The sequence below is a fragment of the Eupeodes corollae genome, chromosome 3 (assembly GCF_945859685.1).
Source record: "Eupeodes corollae chromosome 3, idEupCoro1.1, whole genome shotgun sequence".
Classification (NCBI taxonomy): Eukaryota; Metazoa; Arthropoda; class Insecta; order Diptera; family Syrphidae; genus Eupeodes; species Eupeodes corollae.
The window spans coordinates 85,447,437-85,473,011 of NC_079149.1; the positions used below are offsets into that span (position 1 = coordinate 85,447,437).

A 25,575-nucleotide genomic window follows, 5' to 3' on the forward strand; every position below is an offset into this window, starting at 1 on the left:
AATAAATATTATAAACTTTGATTCTATTTTGCAAGAAGAAGAAAATCTAAGGTTAAGTGTTAATTTCTTGACAAAGTTCTATTCTCTAAAACTCGGTTTATTGACAAATTTCAACTCGATTGAGTTCTAACTCATTTCTTCATTTAGTTCATAGGCGTTTGAACTTTGATTGAGATAGAACATCGATGTATTAGACACTCAAATTTGGGCTTGTAGGATATTAAAACTCGGTTAAGCAAATTTTTTAATTCTTGTAAAGGTCTAATTTTTAGATTGAAACCGATTTTGGATTAAATATTAAACTACAAGGACATTTTAATAGGAACTGCATAAAGGGTGTCCCGACAATTTTTTTTGCATTTTCCAAACAAAATGATTTCTCAAAGCTTGCTTAATTGGACTAAGATTACAAAAATATATAAAAACAAATATTAAAATTTGTCTAGGGGGTTGTACCCACCCTCAAAATTTTGACAAATTAATATTTTTTTTTATGCGATGTTCAAATGGTAGACATGTGCATTCAAGAGGACACAAGCGTCCACAGGTTTTTCTCAAAACCCACCTCTGTCTATCAACTCCTACTCTCACCTCCCCGCGGTGAACATCGGGTGCCCAGTACTTCAACTGGAGATTGGGTTCTAACCCCAGTAGAAAGTTGTTGGGGGCAGCAAACGAGAGGAGGGAGAAGTGTTTCTACTTAGGCACCTCTCCTTATCCAGATGGCAGCGGAGGAATTCCCGAGATGGAATCAACGGTGGCGTCTACAGTTCCAGTAAGGTTGAACTACTTAGTGAACACTTTATAGGGCTTCTACGAAATATTCAGAGCTCAGGCCTATAAGGAGCAGTTTTATCCCATCCTTGGAGTTATACTTAGGATTTGGCCCTCCAGGTTGAGGGTTGTGCGTCGGGGTGATTTTCTGGCCACGGAAAAGCTTTCATAGTTGCGAAGCACCAACAAGCCTCGGATAACGGATTTACTATTGACAACCAACGCAAACGAATAAAGGACAACGAACTTCGGATATGCACGTGGAATGTTAGGTCCCTTAACAGACCACGTGCGGCCCAAAAATTAGCGGAGGCCCTAGACTGCTATAAAGCAGATATCACCGCCATCTAGGAAATACGATGGGATGGGCCGGGCAAAAAGAGGATGGAAAACTGCGATATTTACTATGGTGACTGCTACCACGAAAACCAACAGCGCTTATTTGGATGCGGCTTCGTCATTGGACCCAGACTCAGGCAAGAAGTCTTGAGCTATAGGTGCATCAATGAGCGCCTCAAGACCATACGCATCAAGGCTAAATTCGCCAACATTAGCCTGATATGCGCCCCCCACAGAAGAGAAAGACGACAATACCAAAGATATGTTCTTTGGGCTCCTAGACAAAACATATGAGCAGTGTCCTAGCTACGATATTAAAACTGTCCTGGTCGATTTTAATGTCAAGCTAGGAAGGGAAGACATCTTTGGTGGAATAATGGGGAAGAACAGCCTGCACGCCAACACTTCCGACAATGGATTCAGGCTCATAGATTTTGCTGCGGTGCAAAACGTCATGGTATCAAAACGCGTTTTCCACACCTCAACATCCAAAAAGGAACTTGGACTTCTCCAGATCAATCTACCGTCACCCAGATTGACCATATTGCCATCGATGCCAGACACGCTTCCAGCATCATGGATGTCCGAACCGATCGACTCGGACCACTTCCTCGTTGTAGCCAAGGTACCACTTCGAGTTTCCAGACCCAAGGCAAAACAGGGAGGTGCTGGGAGAAGGTACAACGTCGAACGGCTACAATCGCCAGAGATCACCAAATCCTTTTCCGACCGAGTTACAAGTAACCTCTCTCGAAGTTCTCTACCGCCAACACAATGTATCGAAAACCAGTGGCAACATTGCCAAGATGCAATCAGAGAAGCCGCCTCTGATGTGCTGGGTTTCAAACAGCCACCAACAAGGAACCCCTGGTTTGATGAGGAAAGTCGGCAGGCAAATGCAGCCAAACAACAGGCACGCAAAGCGGCGCAGCAGAAAAGGACGAGAGGTGCTCATGAGCTCCATGAGCAAAAGGGGAAAGAGGAACACCGACTTCTTAGAAGGAAAAAGAGACTGCTGAAAAGCGTGCGGTCGAAGATGTTGAGAGGTTTAAAAGCAGGAATGAAGTTCGAAAGTTTTATGAACAGGTGAAACGAAATTCACAGGTACAGAAACCTAGAACCGAAGGCTGCAAAGACGAAAGTGGAAACATCATAGTGGAACCGCAGTCAATGCTGGGGATATGGAAGGACCACTTCTGCAGACTGTATAAAGGCGACGACGAACCGAATTCTGGTGTCAGGCAGGATGATGATCTATTCAACATAGATGACGAAAGCCAACAATCCCGTCCTCTCGACTTAGACCGAGTAAAGATTGCCATATCTTAGTTGAAGTCTAATAAAGCCACTGCTGGAGCTGATGGCTTGAATGCCAAGCTCTTTAAAGCAGCTGGAGATAAGTTGGTTAGGAGCATGCACCAACTTGTCTGTAAGATATGGTCGGAAGAAAGCATGCCCGATGAATTGAACCTCAGTTTTGTTTGCCCGATCCTGAAGAAAGGAGACCCTCGAAACTGCACCAACTATAGAGGAATCAGTCTCCTTAACTTCGCCTATAAAATAAATCCGTAATTTGTGAACGTCAAAAGCCCATCGTCAACAACCTGATAGGTCCTTATCAAATATTCACATTACGGCAGATCCTGGAAAAAACCAAGAACACCAAATCGACACACACCATCTTCTCATCGATTTCAAGGCCGCATATGACAGCATCTACAGGGACAGAGCCATGTCTAGTTTCGGCATCCCTGCCACACTCGCCCGTTTGTGCAGGATGACCATGAAGAACTCACGTTGCTCCATAAAGGTTGGAAACAACTTAACAGAACCTTTCGATGTCAAAAATGTCATCACTAGAGGTACTATCTTTACCACAATGAGTATTGAGTACCACAAAGGCACTCCTATAAAGACTCTTCACTTCATCTAACTTGGTTATCCAGTTATGCGTCGGCAGGGATGGATTACAAACCTTGATCACCTCAATAATGTCCTCGATACCAGCAGGTTTGATTGGAATCCAAATGCAGGCTCTAGGTCTGCTAGGAATGCCTTATCGACAACCTCGAGCTTCGCACCTGTCCAAACTTCACCTAACCGGCTGACAGCAACCTTGATGCCAACCCTCATCGCTTATGGAAGGAATAATCTTGGGAGCGCTCTCAAAATGCTTAAAAAGCCACCAGAGAACTTAACCTTGACCAACTGCCAACGATCAGCCGATATTGTGCCATCATCATCGCTTCTGTTAATGACCGCAACAACGACTTTGCCCTTCGTGACGTCACTGAAACTGGCTTGTTTCCTGATAGGATTGAGGGGAGTGCTGGTGTTGTGCACACGAGGCCGTTTTGGCCCCTCAAGAGACCTTTCGCATTTAGACGTAAAGTCTTTACTGGGCCTTGTTGCAGCAAGAACATTGTCTGCCCATTCAACGCGAACGGTTTAGCGGTTTCCTTTCAGCCCCCAATGATGCACCAGAGGCTTTTTGGATTCTCACAGCTTTCCGCCTCTGTTTAATACAATAATAAGCCAATACGGCTTTTCGAGAGTTTCCTCTTTCCATTTCTCAGTAGCAGTGGTAGGGCCATTATTCACAACCCTGCCACTACTGGAATTAGGTATTGCTACCTTCCCACTCTCGTTGCTGCCAACAGCACAGGAGGGTCCATGGATTGCCACTACTCCCTTCTCTGTGGTGGCCGCAGGAGATACGGCAAACGCTTTTGACGCCAAACTGCGGCCCGGTTTTGAAGAGATACCGTTCACATTATTTTTTTCATTTTTGTTTTTGTTCATCTTTGGTCCCACGAGTTGCGAACAAAGAGAGGTCCGTTTGTACAGAGATTCGCATATACAGATAAGGCTAGTTAATCCGGAGATAGCCAGGTATCCGGATACTCCTCTAGAGACCGAGCTATTTTTTGAATTGGGCCCCCAGCCAGGCTGACCATCGGAACGGGTCGTTTAACACTTTAGATCCAGGCCACTAAAGATAAGATGTAGTTGGAAAGGAAGAGATAGGGTAGGGAGTCAGTTGATGTTAAGAACATCATTCTGATATGTTGAGACATTATTAGGATAGTTAAACAGCAATTGAGCTCGGTTACCTATGATGGGAAGGAGAACCGGAGAGAGGAGCGCTGTCAAGTTTTTTGCCAGTTGTTGACATAAGCTTTGGCTTGTATGCATTGTTAATTTGGGAAGGGGTGATGATTCTGGAAAGGTAGAGGGATAAGAACGTCCTTTAGTTTTAGGATTCATCTGTAGAAAATTTTCGAGAATCATTGACCTTACTCAGCTTCTACAACTCGACAACTTTGACGTTCAAAGTAGAATGTGTTAACCTGTACCAATTTTGGCGAGTTCAGTTCAGTTACAGTTTCCTGGAATGTCTATGGCTTGGAACCCAGCAAAGGTGAATATTAAACTCTTGTGCCATCTTGATTAGAGATGATTGACAGTTATGAACTGTTATAGAGTTTGTAGAGACAAAGTCCAGAGAATTAATAGCAGCCTGACTATCTGAGAAATTACGGATATCAGATGTTAATATCACGTTTTCCTTAAGCCAGGACAAAAATTCTTTTATCGCCAAAAATTCCGCTTGGAATACGCTACAGTGTTTGAGAAGGCGGGAATTGGAGACTTAATTTCAGTCGTTCAGAGTACACACCTCCACCAACACCTTCCTTATAATCTCATCTGTGTAAAAGTGGGTTGACTCGTCTTCCAGGAATGACCTATCCTCCCAGAAAGATCTGGAAGGTACAGAAATCTTGAAGTTTATGTCAGTTAGGAGATAGTGAAGCCAGTGTGCTTTGGAATTGATTCTAAATGCTTAAAAATTACGGATTGGTCAATGTTGTTGTTTATCCACTGCTGATAAAGCTTTTTTAATATAATCTAATATTGCTTTGGCGAATCAAACAAAATTTGAAGCAATTGGTCAATTGCTTTTAAAGATGATGAACTGGAGAACAATTTTTTTTCTTAGAAATATTGCATAGATTAAAGTTTTTTAAATGTTCATTAAGCAGTAATATATTCAGCTCAATAAAATAACGCTGGTACAACCGATTTTGCCAAACCTTAATTTCTGAAATCGTACAAAAAGAAAACATCGTTAAGACTTATTTATACTGACTGCTATCTTGCTACTCTTAAATAAAAAATATATTATCAAAACTAAACAAACTTTGCACCTTATCTAAGATATCTTTAATAAAATACTTTTATTGTATCTTAGTACATGTGACTTTCTTGTTTTTATTCAACTACATATAATGTACATATGTATTTTAGAATTTTATCAGCTAATGATTTAAATAGAATGTTGTCCTGAAATAAACAATAAATAAAGCTACGTTCTAACAAAATGAAATTAACAATAACAATAACAATAACAATAAACTTGGGCCATTTTGAAATGTTCTTATTTTGTTATCAATTATCATTTTGAAATATTAATCAAGAAAAGATTAATAATAATCAACCTTTTAATATGGTGTTTATAAGATTTAATGTGACGTTTGTACCAAAGTTTTCGAGGCTTCGACACCAATGACCGATTCCAAAGAACGTTTTTAAGGTTTCGACATCAATGATTAATGTAAAAAAAAAAGATATAAAATAAATTAAACACAGCTAAGAGTGTTCGTTTCTAGATTTAAGATTTGATTCGAGGACTGTGATTTCAAGATTACATCGTTTGTTTTAATTGGACCTTGATGGATTGTCAGCGTAGGCATACTTGAAATGTATCACCCATAAGGATCAAATGAAGCCAAAAGATGATTTCAGAAAATTGAATGCTTTACTTTTGAAAATACATTTCTTTGGTGTCTAAATTTTTGCAGTGTTACTTTGCAAATAGAAAAAATACAGACATTCAAACACCATAGCTTGTTTTTTTTCAATTAAGAAAATTATTTGACTACTTTTAGGATATTATAAAGTTATTTCCTAATAAGAAGATGCCAAACTTAACATTAATATATGACAAATAATAAGCAGAAGCTGACAAAAAAGAAAGTAATGTATTAGGTAATTTAAAATTTGCTGAAATTTATAGGCATTCCACATTCGCGTAGTACGGCTAAAGAACGAATCTCTGTATTTGTCAGTACGGCCGAAGTTGGGCTCGAGGGTATACTGATGAGCATTCCTAGAAGCGCGAGTATTACGGTTGAACTGTAAGGGAAGGAACGCAACTGGCTATTTAACTAGAGCATAAGCCGTTAAAATATCGGTAAAAAAGGGTCAGACAAGAGACCTTACGACGATGTTCAAGCGAAGTAAATGAACTTATGATGATATTATCATCTATCAATTTAAATGCTCTACGTTCAATAATCTCCAAGAGGCTTAAGTAAGTTGCAGGAGCACCAGCCCAGAGATGGGAGTTATGCTCAAGTTTTGGACGTATATAAGTTTTGTAGATAACAGCCAGATCAGAAGGTGTGAAACATTTATTGCATCGCCTAAGAAAACCTAAACACCTTTCGGCAATTTTGGCGACATCGCGTATGTGATCATTCCACAAAAGGTGGTTGGTGACACACATACCGAGAATATTGAGGTGTTCAGTTTCATTGATGCAAGTGCGATCCATGGATAATGGCAATGGGGGTATATCTCGCTTTAACGATACAAAACAGTATTGGGTCTTCGAAGCATTAAATTCCACGCGGTTTTTTATTCCCCAGTGTACAGTGCTATTTAGATCAGAATTTAATAAACTTATCATATTTTGTCGTTGCAATTCCACATTCGAAGGTGAGGGATGTGATTCTGAAAACGAATATGAAAAGCTAATAGTACTATCGTCAGCGAAACAATGTATTAGTTTAGATGTTGCAGACAGGAGATCATTAATAAAAATGAGAAAGAGTGTTCAAGATAAAACAGAGCCCTGGGGCACACCAGCCTTTATTTTGTGGTTTTCAGACTAGAATTCATCCAATACTACTTGTATTGAACGATTCGAAAGGTAATTACTAATCCAATGAAGCAGGGATTCATGAAAACCGAATGCTCGCATTTTCGATAACAGAGCCTGATGCCAAACCCTATCAAATGCTTTTGAAATATCAAGTGCAATAATCTTACTTTCTCCAAAACGATGTTAAGATTTGTTCCACTGTTCGGTGAGATAAACCATGAGATTAGCAGTGGATCTATTGCAACGAAAGCCATACTGCCGGTCATTAAGAAGCTTTCGATCTTCAAGATATTTCTTAAACTGATAATTAACCTTGGAAAGAAGGGACGTAAGTGCAATCGGTCGGTAGTTAGAGGGCGATAAAGATTCGCCTTTTTTGGGAATAGGCTGGACAAATGCCGTTTTCCATCCGCTCGGGACGAGACCTGAGGAGTAGGACAGATGAAAAAGCTTACGCAGTGGTTTTGCCAGCGTTGAAGAACACCTCTTCAGAACAATCGCGAGGATACCATCCGGACCAGCGGATTTATGTGTGTTTAGGATCTCTTAGGACTCTTGCCACAGTACGAGTGCGAAAAAAGATTAGTCCCATAGAATCACTAACTCGCTCAAGTACAGGCGGAGTCATAACACTCACTGGCAGCGTAGAATTGGCGGCGAACTGCCTAACAAAGAGATTAGCTTTTTTTAAAAGCTAACAAAAGGAGTGTCATTGACAACAAGCGTAGGAACCGAAGAAGAGGAACAATTTTTCATGTTTTTTACAAATGACCAAAAAGTTTTACTGCCCTTGGGACATTGCAGTATTTTTTGCCGTAACTTTTGGAGTTTTTACAACAAAGTGGTCTTGTGGAGATAGAGGCTAGTTCCTATATGCACTACATGATTGTGATCGGCCTTGATTCAAGGCGCATTCCAAGCATAATTTAAATCGTCCATCTCCAGCATCGATTGACAAACAATCAACATTGCCTTCAATGGAATACAAATTTTCACCAGTCCAATGGAGTACTTTGTAACTGGGATTGGATTTGTACAATAATGACTCTCTGATACCATAAAAATGATCACATACAGTATGTTACATAAGAGCGTGGTCACTGTTGAATAATAACAACAATTGATTTTTCGTCAATACTCAATGCAAATACCTCAGAAGCAAATCCAATCTCCTGTATTGTCAATTATGGCCTGGCACCGTGGGGGCATACTTTCCACTTGTTTTTCTGCATATTCTACTGGAAAAGACCTCCAAATATTACGAATTTGTCGATAAAGTTGATCATGGCAAGCTGCATTTTCATCAGAGCCCAAACATTATCTATGGGATTTGCATCCGGTTACTGAGATGGTCAATATAAAGTAAGAACTCCGTTTTGCACCTTCCACTCGCTACACGCTCGACTCCGATGTTTTAGATCGTTGTCCTCTTGAAGGATCCAGCTTTCATTTTTCTTAATATACCATTGCTTAGTAGTTGGTGACAAAGCCTGTTTAATCATTTTTTCGGCATTTAAATTTTCGGTAAATAAGAACAAAGTACCGAAACCTTTCTTTGAGAAGCACCCCCAAACATGGACCTTGACGGGGTGTTTAACAGTCCATTGAACATCCTACTGCTCGGAAATGCACAGAGCGAAGATTCATCAGAAAAAATTACTTGCACTCAACATTGTTTTTTTCCAAAGTACTGCGATATTTCAGTTTATTGGCAAGCAAGTGGCTCCAAATCGTTCCGTAAGATTTGTCAACACCTTTTGCTTTCAACTTCACAGCAGGTTAGTCTGTTGGATTTTTCGAGAGCAATGCAATCTTTTTTTCGTCTTTTTGTGAGACTTTGCTTGCACTTCCGCGATCAGGAAAATCATCAACGTTACCGACCTTTTTATAGCGATTTATTCACTTGCTAACGAACTGCTTCGACTTTTCCATATATTTCGCTGCTGCATGCAAACATAGAAAAACGCCCCGAAAATTAAATTGTTGGTCGAAGACATAACTCTTGCAATGTGACCTCGAACGAGTTTTATCACGAAATTGTCAATTCTGTTGATTCGAGCCCCGTTGTATAGGACCTCGTTTGAATAGTAATGCACATAAGAAGATTCGGCTGTTCGATATAAGCCGGTACAGCGTCGTAAACAATGCCGCTCGAACACCCGAAACTTCTCCATCTGGGAAGGGGCAACGTTGAACCACACAGGACAACCATAAACGATCATTGGCCGTATGAGGGCCATGTAGCAAATTACCTTCACTCTGGGGTCAAGCCGACTGCTAAAAAACAGCCGTTTCGTCAGAGCGAAGGCTCCTCTGGCCCTGGTCAGAGCACCATTTATATGTCTGTCGAAATATAAATACTGATCTAACCAGATACCGAGGTACTTCACTACACTTTTGCTCGCTAATGGCTGCCTGTGAAGATCAACGATGACCATCTTGCGCCAATTTTTACACGTATCCCTCGTGGCCCTAGCCAACGGAGTCCGGAACAGAATTGTCTCCGACTTCTGGACATTTATTTTCAGTTTCCAGTCGTCGCAATATCGCTGAATCTTGTCGAAATCACGCTGCAAGAGAATTCTAATAACCTCAACCTTTCGGGCCGTTCTGTACGCAATTAGATCATCGGCGTACGCAATTGCCTTTGTAAGACTACCTATCAGATCGCTGGTGTAAATGCTGAAGAGAATCGGCGAATTCACCGCTCCCTGTTGAAGACCATTTTTAATTGAGAATGTTGTGGTAGAAGTTACATTGCCACTTTTGACAACAAACTTTCTACCATTAAGCATATCATAAAGTATATATAACAATGGCTTGCTTATGCCAAGCCTGCTCAGTTTTAAGTAAAGACCCTCTAACCATACGGTGTCAAAGGCCTTTTCCAAATCAACCAGAACAGCACCTGTGCATTGTTGTTTTGATTTATTCCATTGGATATCAGAAACGAGTTTAGACGCAGCATGAATTGTGTCATGACCCGCCTTGAACCCGAACTGTTTATCCGGAATTATTTTGTTGCCCGCAGCCCACTTAGTTAGAGCCCTATTAATAATTTTCTCGACAACTTTGTTGATGCTCGCAAGAAGACTTATCGACCGAAGATTTGACGGGTTGGAGTTGTCCTTTCCCTTTTTCAGGAGAGGATGAACCACAGCGGTCTTCCAATGCACTGGATAATATGCATTATTGAAGAGTGTGGTGTAAATGTCAATTGCCTCCATCGGTAAATATCTTAGTAAAACGTTGGATATACCATCGACACCTGCTGACTTTTTGCTTTTTATTGAGTTGAAGATGAGCTCAAGCTCAACCTTCGTCGCTAACAAGGGACTTGGACCCGTTTGCTCGGCGATTATAGCATTTGCCAAGGAACCGCATGAAACCGCGGTTCTCAGATCGCCATTGTGTCATATTATTTCGAAGGTAAAAGTGATTAAATAGGGCTTTGTTTTCCAGGTCGTGGTTGGGGCAAATGCTAACATTCACCTTGCGCACTTGCTGGGAAGCAGCTCCCACCACCTCCACATTTTCCTTCGGATCTTCAATTATGTAGAAGTCATCGTCAAAGATGGCTTCTTCTGGATCTATTTGCGCTGTCATGAGTACGTCTCTGTTCTCTTCAGTTCTTTGGAGTTTCAGACACGGAAGGTCATTATCGATCTTTTTCCTAAACATCTTGTTGATTTTAGGGAACATACTAGGGTCACTGGAATTAAATGACCGGATCTTACGGTCCAGTACTTGTTAATTGATAACCTGTAGTTCTCTTTAATCAACAGATTGATATTTTTTTTGTGGGTCTGTAAGTCGTCTGTACAAGTTTTTGAGTCTTGTCTACTCTTGTGCCTACGTAGTGCGTCAATAGTCGCGTTTCTGTAAGCGTCCATTTAGTCCCGTTTTTTATACTTTGGTATTGTCCGTTCCATCTTTCGTTTTATTGTTTCGTCCACCTGTTGTAAATGTTGGTCAAATTCTGTATTTGTCAGGTTTCTGTTGTTTGGTGGGGCTATGTCGCTCGAACGAAGTTCTCTCGCTAGGGCGTTGGTGAAACGAGGCCAACGCATCTTACTGTAATTGTAAGAGTGCGTTGCAACGTATTCCTCCAACTCCACGCGTTCGTTCGGAATCTGCATTACAGCAGCTAGTCTGCAGTGATCACTGTCGTACTCGACTGTCTGTAAGCAGTTTCCAGGGTGATTACCCGCTTTGTCTGTAACTGTCCGTCTTATGTCGTACAGCAAAAGATCCAGAAAGGAGCCGCTTCTTGGATACGATGGCTTTTTAGTAGCCAGCAGATAGTCCAACGCACTAACAATCACGCTACGCTTACGGAACAAAGTGTTAGAGCTCCGAAAACATTTTGATATGTGATTACAAATACTATAAGACTTTTTAGCCTCTAAATTTTTCTGTTAAAAAATTGAAGAATGCGATACCAATAAATGAACGCCTTGAGACACCTTTGGATAGGCACTTTCATTAGAGTCAACATTATTTGGAGCTGATTCAGTGTCAGCGGACATTCTCATGCCACTCATACTACTGACATTGCCACTACTTTCACTTGTAAGACCTTCTTCCCAGGTAAGGGGGAGGTTTCTCATTTTGACTCTGGTTGGGTAATTGCTGTTATAATGAATAATTTTTAAAGATAAAACATAATTTTAATCACTTAATCAAACATTGTCACACGCATAATTAAATTTACCAACTTTTCATTCATACAAAATTAAAGAATTAAATTGTTTTACCATAAAAATTGTTGATAACAAACTACAAAATTTTTTATAAAATAAAAACAAAACAGATTGTATAAAAATGAGTAAGTTACGAATATTTGATGTTTTAAAAAACATAATAAGATCATAAAACAACGTCTGCCTCGTGAAATCTATAAAACTTTTATGTAAGTAGTTTAGTTAGGTTTTGTGATAGGAAAATTGCAACAGCAAGGGTCAGATCACGTAGCAGCATTTTTGGCGGATGTGATATTTCCACCAGAGGTGATTGGGTTTTCAGTCTCCTTGACGCAAGTGAAACTCATCGATGGAGGCAATGGATGTTTCGACGATAGTAGGCAGTATTGAGTTTTTGAAGCATTAAATTCTGCTCGATTTTAATTCCTAATTTAACAATGCTGTCTATGTCTCGTACATCGCCGTCGAAAATCCAGCTAAGTACATAATTCATCAAGGTCAGTTTGGAAGAACAGGCAATAATTAACACTGGAACTTACTTACTAAAGGTAACGCTACAGTCTGGGGCGGAACTGGGTCTCAATCAACATGCGTCTTCAGCCAGTGTATAAGTCGCGGTCTTCCTCTACTGCACCGCCGTCCCTCGGGATTGGATTCGAAGACCTTCCGGGCTGGAGCGTTGATGTCACTTCGCTCTACATGACCCAGCCATCTAAGCTGTTGGACTTTAATTCTTCTAACTAGGTCAGTGTCGCTGTACAGCCCGTACAGTTCGTCGTTATATCTTCTCCTCCATCTATGCGTACGGGACCAAAAATCACCCGAAGAAGAAAGTTATAGCTGTCCATAGTGACGATTTGCCCAAGACGTCGTTGGCCTTGCACTCATTGACCACTAATCCCATCTTCTTCGCTTCCGTCGCAATGCTCAAAAACTCTCCACTGACATCACGCTTTGATCTTCCAATTATGTCAATATCATCTGCGTATCCTAGTTATTGGGTGGACCTTTAGAAGATTGTGACACTAGTGTTGACGGTTAAGTTTTAAACAATTCTTTCCAGAACGATGTTGCAGAAGTCGCATGACAGTGCATCGTCTTGTCTTAAACCTTTTTTGACATCAAATGCATCGGTGAGATCTTTTTCGACCTTGATAGAGCAGCGTGCATTCTCCATCGTCATTCTGCACAAACTGATAAGTTTAACAGGGATGCCAAAACTAGATATTGCGGCCTTAAAATCGATAAAGAGATGGTGGGTATCGATTTGAAGTTCCTGGTTTTTTTCCAAGATCTGCCGTAGTGTGAATATTTAGTCGATAGTGGACTTTCCTGGTCTGAAGCCACACTGATAAGGACCAATCAGGTTGTTGACGACGCTCCCATAATACGGCAGAGAGGATTTTATATGTAATGTTAAGGAGACTGATGCCTCTGTAGTTGGCGCAATATAGAGTGTATCCTTTCTTATGTATCGGGAACACTATCCTGAGATTCCACACATCGGGCATGCTTTCTTCCGACGATATTTTGCAGATGAGTTGGTGCATGTTCCCTACCAAGTAGTCGCCTGATGCTTTAAACAGTTCGGCAGCGATGCCGTCAGCTCCCGCAGCTTTTTTTGACTCCAGTTTAGATATAGCTTTGTTCACTTCGTCGAGGTCGGGAAGTGGAATTGTTGATCTGCGTCGCCTAGGTTGAGTTGTTCTATCTCCCTTACAGTGGAATTCGGTTCGTCATCGCCGTTATATAATTTGGAGAAGGGGTCTTTCTATATTCTCAACATCGACTGCGGTTCTACTACGATCTTCCCCTGATCGTCCTTACAGGCCCTTGGGAGTTTTTTTTACCTTTTGGTAAAATTTACGAACCTCATTCCTGTTGTGACATCACTCTATCTCTTCGAGCGCGCGCTTCTCATGCTCTCTCTTGTTTTTCATCTAAGAAGCCGGTGTTCCTCTCTCTTCTTCTGCTCGTAGAGATCGCGAGCAGCCTTGGACCTTCTGTGCAGTGCCGTTTTGCGTGCCTGTTGTTTCGCTGTGTGCGCTTGCCGGCATTCGTCGTCAAACCAGGGGTTTCGCTATGGTGGCCGTGTGAAACCTAGCACTTAAGAGTCGACATCTCTGATGGCTGCAAGGCAATGTTGCCACCGGTTTTCAATGCTTAATGCAGGCAGCTTAGGACTCCTTAAGAGGTTACTAGAGACTCGATCGGAAAAGGACAGGGCAGTTCGGGCATCCTGTATACTGGAGAAGTGTCGTCCGTCGATCGCAATGTGGCCAATCTGGTTGACAGTTGATTGATCAGGAGATTTCCATGTCTCCTTGTGGATATTAAGATATGTGAGCTGCGTACTAGCTACCAGAACCTCTCGCCCTGCAGCGAAATCAATAAGACTGAATTCGTTGCCATAGGTGGTTCGCGCAGGCTGTATCACCCGATTGTGCTACCAAACAACTTAAATACATTATTTATATAAATAAGAAAGATAGGAGGACCTGGATGGCTTCCTTCAGGAAAACCAGAGGTAACTTGGATAATTTTAGAGCAAATTTTATCAACAATTACAAATTGGTTACGACCAAACAAATATGAACCAATAATTTAAACAATGGCACACTAATTCTATAGGACTCAAGTTTACTACAAGCTTTTGTAAAATCAATGTATACTGTATGAATTGGATTATTATCTTTGAAAGAGTTTATACAGAAGACGAATCCTTCAAAATAAAAAAAAAGAATTTTCGATTTAGTCTTTTCTTTCGACCAGAATCTAGATCAGGAATTACTAATATTGATAAATATCACCACCCCCCCCCCCCCTCTTTTGGACATTTTTTTTGACTTAAGTAATCATTTTACTGAAAACAGTAATTCCTTTGATTGCTAATTTAATTTTGCCTTCAGAAGAGCTAATTTCCATTTGTTGTCTGAAGATTTGACTATTTCTGGAATTGCTGATACTTTAGCATCTTCTAATATTGACGAAGCAGTTTCAAAATTTTATATAAGATCCTTAATAATTGTTTAGAAAAAAATGTACCTTTGAAGAAATGAAGAAATAAAAAATTTAGCCACTCTTGGTACATGAAAGAATTGCATTTACTGCGTAATAAAAGAACTGAGGCCTGGAAAACTTATCTCCAAACGCTGTCTCCAATCAAGTTCTCTTTTTATGTTGATTTTTTTAACGAATTTGAGTCTCTTTCTAATTTTTAATATGCAATTTGTATTACTGATATTGACACCTCTTTGAAAGAGAATCCTAAAAAATTTTGGAAACTTTGTAAACTTAAAAAAAAAATCAGATGGCTTATCAGTAGTTAACTTCACTTACAAGAACTTTTCATTAGATAAAACTGTTGATATTTGTAACGCTTTCGCAACAAATTTCCGTGAATCATTTGTTAATATAGCTCTGAAGAATTTGACGAAGAATATTTTCATAAACTTTACTATTTTTCGCAAACTAGCTGTAGTCACAACCTGTGCTACAGAGTACGGTCCTTGATCTTTTATCCGCGTTGAATGATAACTGCTCTCCTGATAGTATTAAAAAAGTGTGGTAATGCCTTAGTCGAACCCCTTACGTTCTTATTCAAACTTTCTCTAAAAACAGAAAAATTTCCCAGTGTATGGAAGAACTCATTTCTAACACCAATTTTCAAGAAAGGTAACAGGTTGGAAATAATAAACTACAGGCCCATTGCAAAGCTTTCTTGCATTTCTTAATTGTTTGAACAAGTTGTTTGTGAAATTGTAACATTTTTTTGTAAAATTCTCATTTGCGAACAGCAACATGGTTTTGTGAAAAAAGATCAACCGTTAATAATCTCCTCACATTCTCAAACATATGTTCAACGCTTTAGAACAAGATATTGCAGTTGATGATCTAAGCTTTTGACCAACTTAGCCACGGACTTATTTTATTTTAACTTAAGGCTCTTGGTTTTCCACCATTTTTCTTAGCTTGGATTAAGTCATACCTTGAAAACATATCCTACGAGGTAAAATTTAGAAATTGTCATTCTGAACCTTATGTTGCTCAATCTGGTGTTCCTCAAGGAAGACATCTTGGCCCCTTTCTGTTCATTCTGTCTATTAACGACGTATCGTCATGTCTACGTTCAAGTGAACTTCTCATTTTTGCTGACGAAAATTTTCGAGATAATAAAGTCCACCCAAGATCGTATCCTTTTACAGGCCGATATTCATAGTTTCACATTTTGGTGTGGCAAAAATAGCCTTACCCTCAACCCTTTAAAATGCTAGACGATAACTTTTACTAGGCAACGAATTGTTAGTGTTTTTGATTATTGTATATCACAGCAAAAACTCTGTCGTGTCTCCACATTTAAAGATTTAGGTGTTCATTTCTGTTCCAACTTAGAATTTACACATCACATTAATTTTATTTTAAATAAAGCAAGTTCTATGCTTGATGGAACCTGGACAGCCTCTCCAGTCGAATCTCTTGAGCTACTGATGAAGACGCACTTTCCGGGTTGCGAGAGTGATAACCCCGAATCGCTTGAAACCACAGAGCTAAACGTAGCTCATGTGGAGCAAGTCAATTCCGTTATAACCAGAGAAAATATTTTATGGGCCATCAATACTTTTTCTCCATATAAATCCCCAGGCATGGATGGCATACTGCCAGTTATGCTTCAAAAGTTGCATGTAGTGGCAGCTCCATGGCTGGAACAAATTTTCAAAAGATGTCTCCTTCTCAAACATGTGCCCATGTCGTGGAGACAGGTCAAAGTAGTTTTTATCCCGAAAGTGGGTAGGCGAGGTCACGAATCCGCGAAGGATTTCAGATCAATAAGCTTAACATCTTTTGTGCTTAAAACCTTGGAGCGCATTCTTGATTACCATATTAGAGAAATCCTAGTTGGACGACCTCTCGAAAGCTCTCAGCATGCTTATCTTAAGGGGCTATGCGTACTTGCCCAAAGGACGCCTTGAACGTTATTTTGGATCTTCTACCAATCGACCTTTTTTATTAAATACATAGTTTCCTGCAGCGCTATTAGGCTGAAGGAATCAAATAGCTGGTTGTCGAAACCTTATGGTCACAGCAACACTACAAAATTGATTCCCTCAGATATTATTTCGGTAAACACTGACTACTGACTCCTACTTTGAAACTTAGTAAGGGTTTTAAGGTTATTCTCCCATCGAGAGAAGATTGGGAGGATGACATCTTGTCGATAGGTTTCGAAACAACCATCTTTACTGACGGCTCAAAGATGGAGCTCAGAGTTGGTTCTGGGATCTTTTCGGAGTCCCTAAATGTAGCCAAATCCTTTAGGCTTCCTGACTTTGCTAGCGTTTTTCAGGCTGCACTGCTGGCAATAAGGGAGGCATGTAAGATACTTAAACAAAACCCAAACCAAAACCGAAATGCGGTTATCTTTACAGACTGTCAGGCAGCTGTCAAAGCCATTAACTCGGCCATATCCTCATCTAAATTGATCCAGCAATGTCGCGATGAGCTTTCGAATCTGAATATTAACGTCGGTGTCACCCTGATCTGGGAACCGGGCCATAGTGGTATCGTGGGAAATAACCGGGCTTACGAGCTAGCCGCACAAGGATCGGCCCTTCATAGCTCACTTGCCGAAATGGTTAACATTCCTCTTGGTGCTATGAAGGGTAAAATCTTTTCTATCTACCAAACTGAATCAAACCGAAGGTGGAGCAATTTACCCAACTGCATTATATCGAGGAAGATATGGCCCACATATAACAAAACCCGTACAAACGATCTTCTATGCAGGGCATAGCCAGGATTGTTACGGTTTGTACCGGACATTGGCCTATAGGAGTTCATGCAGAGAAGTTGGGTATCTCGTACAACACCTTTTGCCGTAGCTGTAGTGACCAAAGAGAAAGTGAAACGATAATCCATTTCCTCTGCAAATGTTCTGCTTTGGCAAACACCAGAATGAAATGCTTTGGAAAAGCATTCTTTCAAGAACTCGATGAGCTATCTGAGACAAAGATTAAAGACCTAATCTTTTTTCTCAATGCGACAAAATGGCTCTAACATAATCGCTATGAAGCTTCTCTATCAATCTATCCCTTTCAATCAAAGGTCAAACGAGTTTTTGGTATCAAAACGGCGCACTACAGCGCTAATTGGATCTCAGGCTAGGTTGCCTTGAGATCGCAATTTCTACCTACCCATGCTTAGTTTTTTAAAACGCTGGCAAAGGAGTTCAAAAATGTTAGGAGCTATAAAAAGTTTATAAATTCACCCAAATACATGTTCTTCGCATTTATGTATTTAGACTATGAAGACTGAAGAGATTCGGAACAAAACACCAAATTCTTCGTGTCATTTTGAATCATAACCAAACTTTATGTTCCCATGGGATTTTTGGCGCATTTGTATAGTTTTTTAAAAATGATGTTCCAATTTACATCAACATTAATATTTTTCGGGAGCAATATTTCCTTTTAATTGGGCTTTACCAGCAAAATTGTGTTTTTTCGTTAAATTAAAACTTATTGATAAATGTGTCGTCTTTTTGCTATTTAACAAAAAGGGATTAAAAACTAAGTTTAAATTAAAATCAATTCTAAATTTACGATTCTAATGTTAAATATTCTAAAATAAAACAAAATTAAAGAAAATAAAGTACACATACGCCTGAGTATACCATTCGAACTTTTGTCTTTATATAAAGTGACCATAATCAGAAAAGCCAACATGAACATTATGAAAAACAAAGCCAACAGCTGGAGTAAAAGTACTTAAAAGATATGCTTTTAAAAAGTAATACCTTAAGGCGATAAGGTTAATGGACTTCTGGCAAAGACCTTCAATAAAAAGATTGTAGTAACAGAAATTAGCAGCACAAATTTATTTATCTGCCCCCGGAGAACAGTTGGATACCTTTGAGAACAAAATTATTGGTTTAGTAAAGTAGAAGTTCCAATTTGAAATATCAGTCGATAAGCAAAAGGTTTTCGTTTTTAAGATTCGTGTTACGCCAGTAATTACAAAAAGTAATTAGATTAATTAAACATTCAATTCAATGTATTTGCTTCTTTTTATTATCTTTTGTTTTATGAAAACGCAATGGAATGTAAATTTAAACACTCAATCGCGTTTGTTAACCAACTTTTTATAACGAGTTCATAGTGTGAGACCTTAATTATGGAATAAGATAATCATGCGATTTCGATTGACCTTAACATATAATATATACACTTAGTCCAAAGAAGTATTTTGAAAACCACAATCACATTTTTTTTTTAAACTTTGGTAAAAAGGTGAAGGTGGAAACAAACTTTTTTCAATCTTCCCACTTTTTTCAACAAAAAAAAAGCTAAAACTAGGCTGCTGTACGGAGACTTTTTGGACTATGTGTAAATGAACATTTCAGTTAGACAAATTATTAAAAATAAGTACCAGCAATCTAGTTTTAAACATGTGTTGTATGAAGTCGAGAACCTCTATGATTTGCAATAGTGCTAGATTCGTTCAGCTTTTAGGCATTGGAGAAATCTTTATATTATATATGCTTCTAATTATTAAATCATCTGTTTATTCAAATGTTAATCATTCCAATAAACATATCAACTAGCCTGTTAACCTCAACGTTTTTACATACAGTACTGTGCAAAACATTTGTTACTAGAACCTCCAATATTTTGCTTAAAAAAAAAATGTGTAGAAAATCAAACAGCAAAATTCTTTTTTAGTTTTCTAAACTGTTTTGATATTACGTTGTAATTGTTGGAAACAAAATTAATACTCTTTACTTACTTACTTAAGGTGGCGCTACAGTCCTGTGTGAACTAGGGCCTCACCCAACAAACTTCTCCATCTAGCTCGGTCCCTAGCTAGATGTCTCCAGTTTCGCGCTGCAAGTTGGGTGAGGTCACCTTCCACTTGTACGCGACACCTGATCCGCGGTCTTTCTCTACTGCGCTGTCCTGTGGGTGCGGATTCGAAGACTTTCCGGGCCGGAACATTGGGTTCCATGCGTTCTACGTGACCCAGCCATCTTAGTCGTTGAGCTTTTACCTTTCTGGCTAAGTCTACGTCGCTGTACAGCCCGTACAGCTCGTCGTAGATCACACGAAGAACTTTTCTCTCGAACCGACCCAAGGTGCTTTCATCCGCTTTTGTCATAATCCATGCTTCTGCACCGTACAGCAGGACGGGGATGATAAGAATCTTATATAGCGACACTTTGGTCCTTCGAGAGAGGACTTTTCCACTCAATTGCTTTCTTAGCCCAAAGAAACAGCGATTAGCAAGAGTTATTCTGCGTTTGATCTCAGCGGTGGTGTTGTTTTCTGCGTTTACAGCGGAGCCTAGGTAGACGAAGTCCTTGACTACCTCAAAGTTACGTCTGTCGATGGTGACGTTTTGACCAAGACGTCGGTGTTGTATGTCCTTTCTTGACGAAAGCATGTACTTTGTTTTGCCCTCATTAACCGTTAAACCCTTTTGCTGCCTCTGCTTCAATACTTACAAAAGTCCCATTGACTTCACGCTGAGTTCTTCCGATTATGTCAATGTCATCAGCATATGATAGTAATTGGACAGACTTTTGAAAGATAGTGCCTCTAGTGTTGACCTGTGGCTCTGCACTATTCTTTCAAGCACGATGTTAAAAAATCACATCACAGCGCATCACCTTGCCTAAAACCTTTTTTTTATGGAGCAGCGTGAATTCTCCATGGTCATCCTGCACAAACGGACAAGTTTGGCAGGGATGCCAAAACTAGACATGGCTCTTTACTGCTCGTTCCTGTAGATGCTGTCATATGCGGCCTTGAAATCGATGAAAAGATGGTGGGTGTCGACTTGGGGTAGACTGATTCCTCTATAGTTGGTTCAGTTTAGAGGGTCTAAATTTTCAGGATCGGGCAAACAATACTCAGGTTCCATTCATCGGGCATGTTTTCTTCTGACCATATCTTATAGATAAATTGGTGCATGCTCCCAACGAACTTAACTTCAACTTAGATATGGCAATCTCTTCTTAATCTAAGTCGGGAGCACGGGATTGTTTGGCTTTCGTCGTCTATGTTGAATGGATCATCCTGCCTGACAGCGGAATTCAGTTCGTCGTCGTTGTAATACAGTCAGCAGAAGTGGTGCTTCCATATGATCAGCATTGACTGCGGTTCCACTATGATGTTTCCTTTTTCGTATTTGCAGCCTTTGGTTCTAGGTTTATATAACTGTGAATTTCGTTTCACCTGTTCATAAAACTTTCGAACTTCATTCCTGCTTTTAAACCTCTCAACATCTTCGACTGCTCGCTTCTCATGCCCTCTGTTTTTCCTTCCCAGGAGTCGGTATTTCTATCGCCTCTTCTTCTCATAGAGCTCATAAGCAACTCTCATCCTTTTATGCAGTGCCGCTTTGCGTGTCTGTTGTTTAGCTGCATTTGCCTGCCGACTTTCCTCATCAAACCAGGGGGTCCTTGTTGGTGGCTGTTTGAAACCCAGCACATCAGAGGCGGCTTCTCTGATTGCACCTTGGCATTGTTGCCACTGGTTTTCGATACATTGTGTTGGCGGCAGAGAACTTCGAGAGAGGTTACTTGTAACTCGGTCGGAAAAGGATTTGGCGATCTCTTGCGATTGTAGCCGTTCAACTTTGTGCCTTCTTCCAGCACCTCCCTGTTTTGCCATGGGTCTGGAAACCCGATGTTAGCTCCTCGGAAAGTTCGGACATCCATGATGTTGGGAGCGTGTCTGGCGTCGATCGCAATAATGTCAATCTGGTTGACCAAGGTGTGGAGAACGCGTACTGGCTACCATAACGTTTCGCCCCGCAGCAAAATACATGAGCCTGAATCCGTTGTCGGAAGTGTTGGCGTGCAGGCTGTTTTTCCCGATTATTCCCCAAAGATGTCTTCCCTTTCTAGCTTGGCATTAAAATCGCCTAGGACCATTTTAATATCGTAGCTATTACACTGCTCATATATTTTGTATAAGAGCTCGAAGAACATATCTTTGGTGTTGTAGTCTTTCTCTTCTGTGGGGGCGTGCGCGCATATCAGGCTAATGTTGCCGAATTTAGCCTTGATGCGTATGGTCATGAGGCGCTCATTGAGCGCTCATTGATGCACCAAAAACTTCTTCCCTAAGTCTGGCTCCAATGACAAAGCCGCATCCAACTAAGCGCTATTGGTTTTCGTGGTAGCAGTCAATATAGTAAATATCGCAGTTTTTCATCCTCTTTTTGCCCGGCCCATCCCATCGTATTTCCTGGATGGCGGTGATATCTGCTTTATAGCGGTCTAGGGCCTCCGCTAATTCTTGTCAACAGTAAATCCTTCCGTATCCAAAACTTGTTGGTGCTTCGCAACTATCAAAGCTTTTACATGGCCAGGAAGTCACCCCGACGGCACAACCTCCAACCTAGAGGGCCAGATCCTAAGTATAACTCCAAGGATGGGGAGCCCGATAAAACTGCTCCTATAAGTCGAAGAAGCCCTATAAGGTGTTCACTAAGTAGTTCAACCTTACTGGAACTGTAGACGCCACCGTTGATTCCATCTCGGGAATTCCTCTGATGCCGTCTGGATAAGGAGAGTTGCCTTAGTGGAAACACCTCTCCCCACCTCTCTCGTTTGCTGCCCCAACAACTTTCCACTGGGGTTGGAACCCAATCTGCAGTTTAGGTACTAGGCACCCGATGTTTACCACGGGGAGGTGAGAGTAGGAGTTGACAGACCGAGGTTAACACTCTTTACTTGAACAAAAAATAAATAACTAAATACTTTCATAGTTGGTAAAATTGCTGTGCAAAACAAAACAACTTAGATTTTACAACTAAATTTCAAATTATTTTCTTACTTCAAGGCAAGAAAATGTTAATATTTAATTCTAAGCTATAGGGTTATTAATAACCGTTTTAAGAATGTCATTCATGTTAACAGTTTTAAATACTTGGGTGTTCTCATCGATAGAAATTTGAGCTGGTCTGAACACATTTTAGGGCTTAAACAATATTTCCTTTCAACAATCCAATGTTTTTATCGCCTTAGAAAGTATTGTTCTGATAACACCATGAAAACTGTTTACTATGGGATCTTTCATTCTCCAATACAATACGGTATAAGCTGTTCTGCTGCAAAAATGCGCTATAAGAAAAGCGTGTAACTCACCCCGTCTCTCTCATTCCATGGAGGTTTTTAGGCGTATAAAGATTTTGCCTGTCAGACAATTATTCTATTACAAGGATCTCAACTTTTTCTTAATTAGAGGCGGGTACTTGCACAGTCCAATAAGTGAAGGCTATATCTTACGCAGTAATTACCAATCCTTAGTTGCCATTTGATCTTTTCGTACTACAAGCTTTAGAAACTCGTATCATGTTGTCTCCTGCTAATTGTATAACCGCCTTCCAGCTAGCCTATTGTATAACCGCCTTCCAGCTAGCCTACGCAACCTACCAACTGTATTCGCCTTCCATTGCTGTTGTGATCGCCTGGTAACTGACGTTGTTGAAAGCTCCTTCAATATCTAGGAACGCTATTAAGTTATATTCTTTGTATTCGAGGGAATGTTCAATAATACGTACCAGCGATTGAAGTGCTGATTATGTCTGATGTAAATTTCAATCAATCTTTCCAAGGTTTTAAGAAGAAAGGTTGATAGGCTGATTGGTCGTAGATCTTTAGGGTTAACGTGTGAGGGTTTCCCTGCTTTAGGAATGAAGACTACTTTTGCCATTCTCCAGGCTTTGGGAATATATCTCAACCTTACACAGCTTATCAGAATGATTTCCAATGGTGGAATGATCCTGTCTGAGCATTTTTGTAGTTCGGCCGGAATGATTCCGTCTGGTGCTGGAGATTTATATGGATCAAAGCTGTCTATGGCCCATTGCAGTTTTTCCCGCGTTATTAATTTAACTAAATCGCTTGTATAAGCTATAGACTCTGATCTTAAGTCATTGGTTATGTTAGAGCTACCTGGAAAGTGGGTGTCTAATAACAGATTAAGAGATTCTTCATCTGTGATAATCCACGTGCCTGTTTCTGTCTTTAAAGCATTGGGTATTGTTGGACTTTTTGAGAGAATTTTCCTGAGTCTTGAGGTTTCTGAAGTATTTTCTATTTTACCACAAAAGTTTCTCCAAGAAAACCTCTTACTCTTCCTTAATTCTTTTTTATATTGCTTTAGAGCTTGTTTGTATAAGTCCCAGTCAGAAGGAGATCTAGTGTACTTAGATCTGTTGAAGAGTTTGCGAAAGCTCTTTCTGAATGGTTCTTGTTCTTTACGCCACCAATGAGGTTTCTTTTTACCCTTTAAAATTGTTACAGGGCATGAAGATCTCATTGATTCATTTAAGGCTTCGGTGAGATGATTTACAGAAAGGTCTAGTTCATCTTTACTGGAGGATGTCAATGAATTTGAATTTGTTTTATCTTGTCTCTTTTGAAAATGCATTTTGATTTAATTCTTTTTAATTTGTTAACTTAACTTTCCTTATATTGTACACCACACGCTGCACTATTAAGTGGCATTATCTCCATTTTTATGAAATACCAATGTCACTAACTATTCTCTCTTTAAATCACTATTGTAATTTTGTTAGAGCAATCTTAAGATTTATCAAATGTTACAGTTATTAAGATGATAGTTGCAAAAGTTTTGCACAGTACTGTATATGGACAAGACTAGACATACCTAACTACCCCAATTACCTACTCTAGCCGTCTATAATGATTTTATTTGTTCCTACATATACATACATAAAAATTCAAATCAAGTTCCATAAACGGTCGTCAAAATTGTCGTTGTTTTTGGTCTGTTATCATTTTTTTAGAACCAATAAAAATTTGCAAGTTACTATAAAAAGTCATGTGCTTGGATGGAATTTTTTTATATCTACTAAATGGCTTGATAAGGGGAAGCAAACAATTTATCTTTGCACTAAAATATCATTTATGCTATTTGGATAAGCGAATACAGTGAATAACAGGCAATCAACGTTCCCATAAAAGTTAATTATGTGCATTATGTTTGTATGACGTATGACCAATGTACGTCGTAAAACTATAAATAATATCAAACTAGAAAATATGGATAAACATACATATGGAGGTTATAAAATTAAATACATTTTAAGACTTTATTCATTTGTTATTTTTTTGTTTTGTTTTATAATAAGCGCACAATCAAGGGGATAATACTACCCTCATTATGTAGACACAGTGTGAGCACTAGGAAAGAGGGGTTGAAAGGAGTTGTCGGTGCACATTGGTTTTGAATTCCTGAATATTGCAATGGTGTGGAAAGACAGAGTGTCAAGACGAATCTCTGTACTTGACAGTACGACCGAAGTTGGGCTCGAGGGTATATTGATGAGCATTCCTAGAAGCGCGAGTATTACGGTTAAACTTTTTAAGGGGAGGAATGCAACTGGCTATTTCTCTCTAGAGCATAAACCATTAAAACAACCTTAAAAGAGGGTCAAACAAGAAACAATTCGACGATGTTCAAACTATTTAAATGATCTTATGATGGTAATATCACCAATCAATTTGAATGCTCTACGTTCAATAATCTTCAGGAGGCTTAAGTAAGTTGAAAGAGCACCAGCCCAGATATGGAAGTTATACTCAAGCTTTGGACGTATATAAGTCTTGTAGATAACAGCCAGACCAGAGGAGGAGACAAGCTTCTTGCATCGCCTTAGAAAACCCAAACATCTTGCGGCATTTGTGGCGACGTATGTGATCGTTGGTGATACACATAACGAGAATATCCAGATGTTCAGCCTCCTCGATGCAAGTGCCATCTATGGATAATGGCAAGGGGT

General features: G+C 39.8%; 1 protein-coding gene across 1 annotated transcript in view; it reads right to left on the reverse strand.

Moving 5' to 3' along the window:
* Positions 1 to 25,575, reverse strand: part of LOC129948896 (kinesin-like protein KIF14) — a 106,198-nt gene that overhangs the window by 60,479 nt on the left and 20,144 nt on the right. The window lies entirely within an intron of this gene.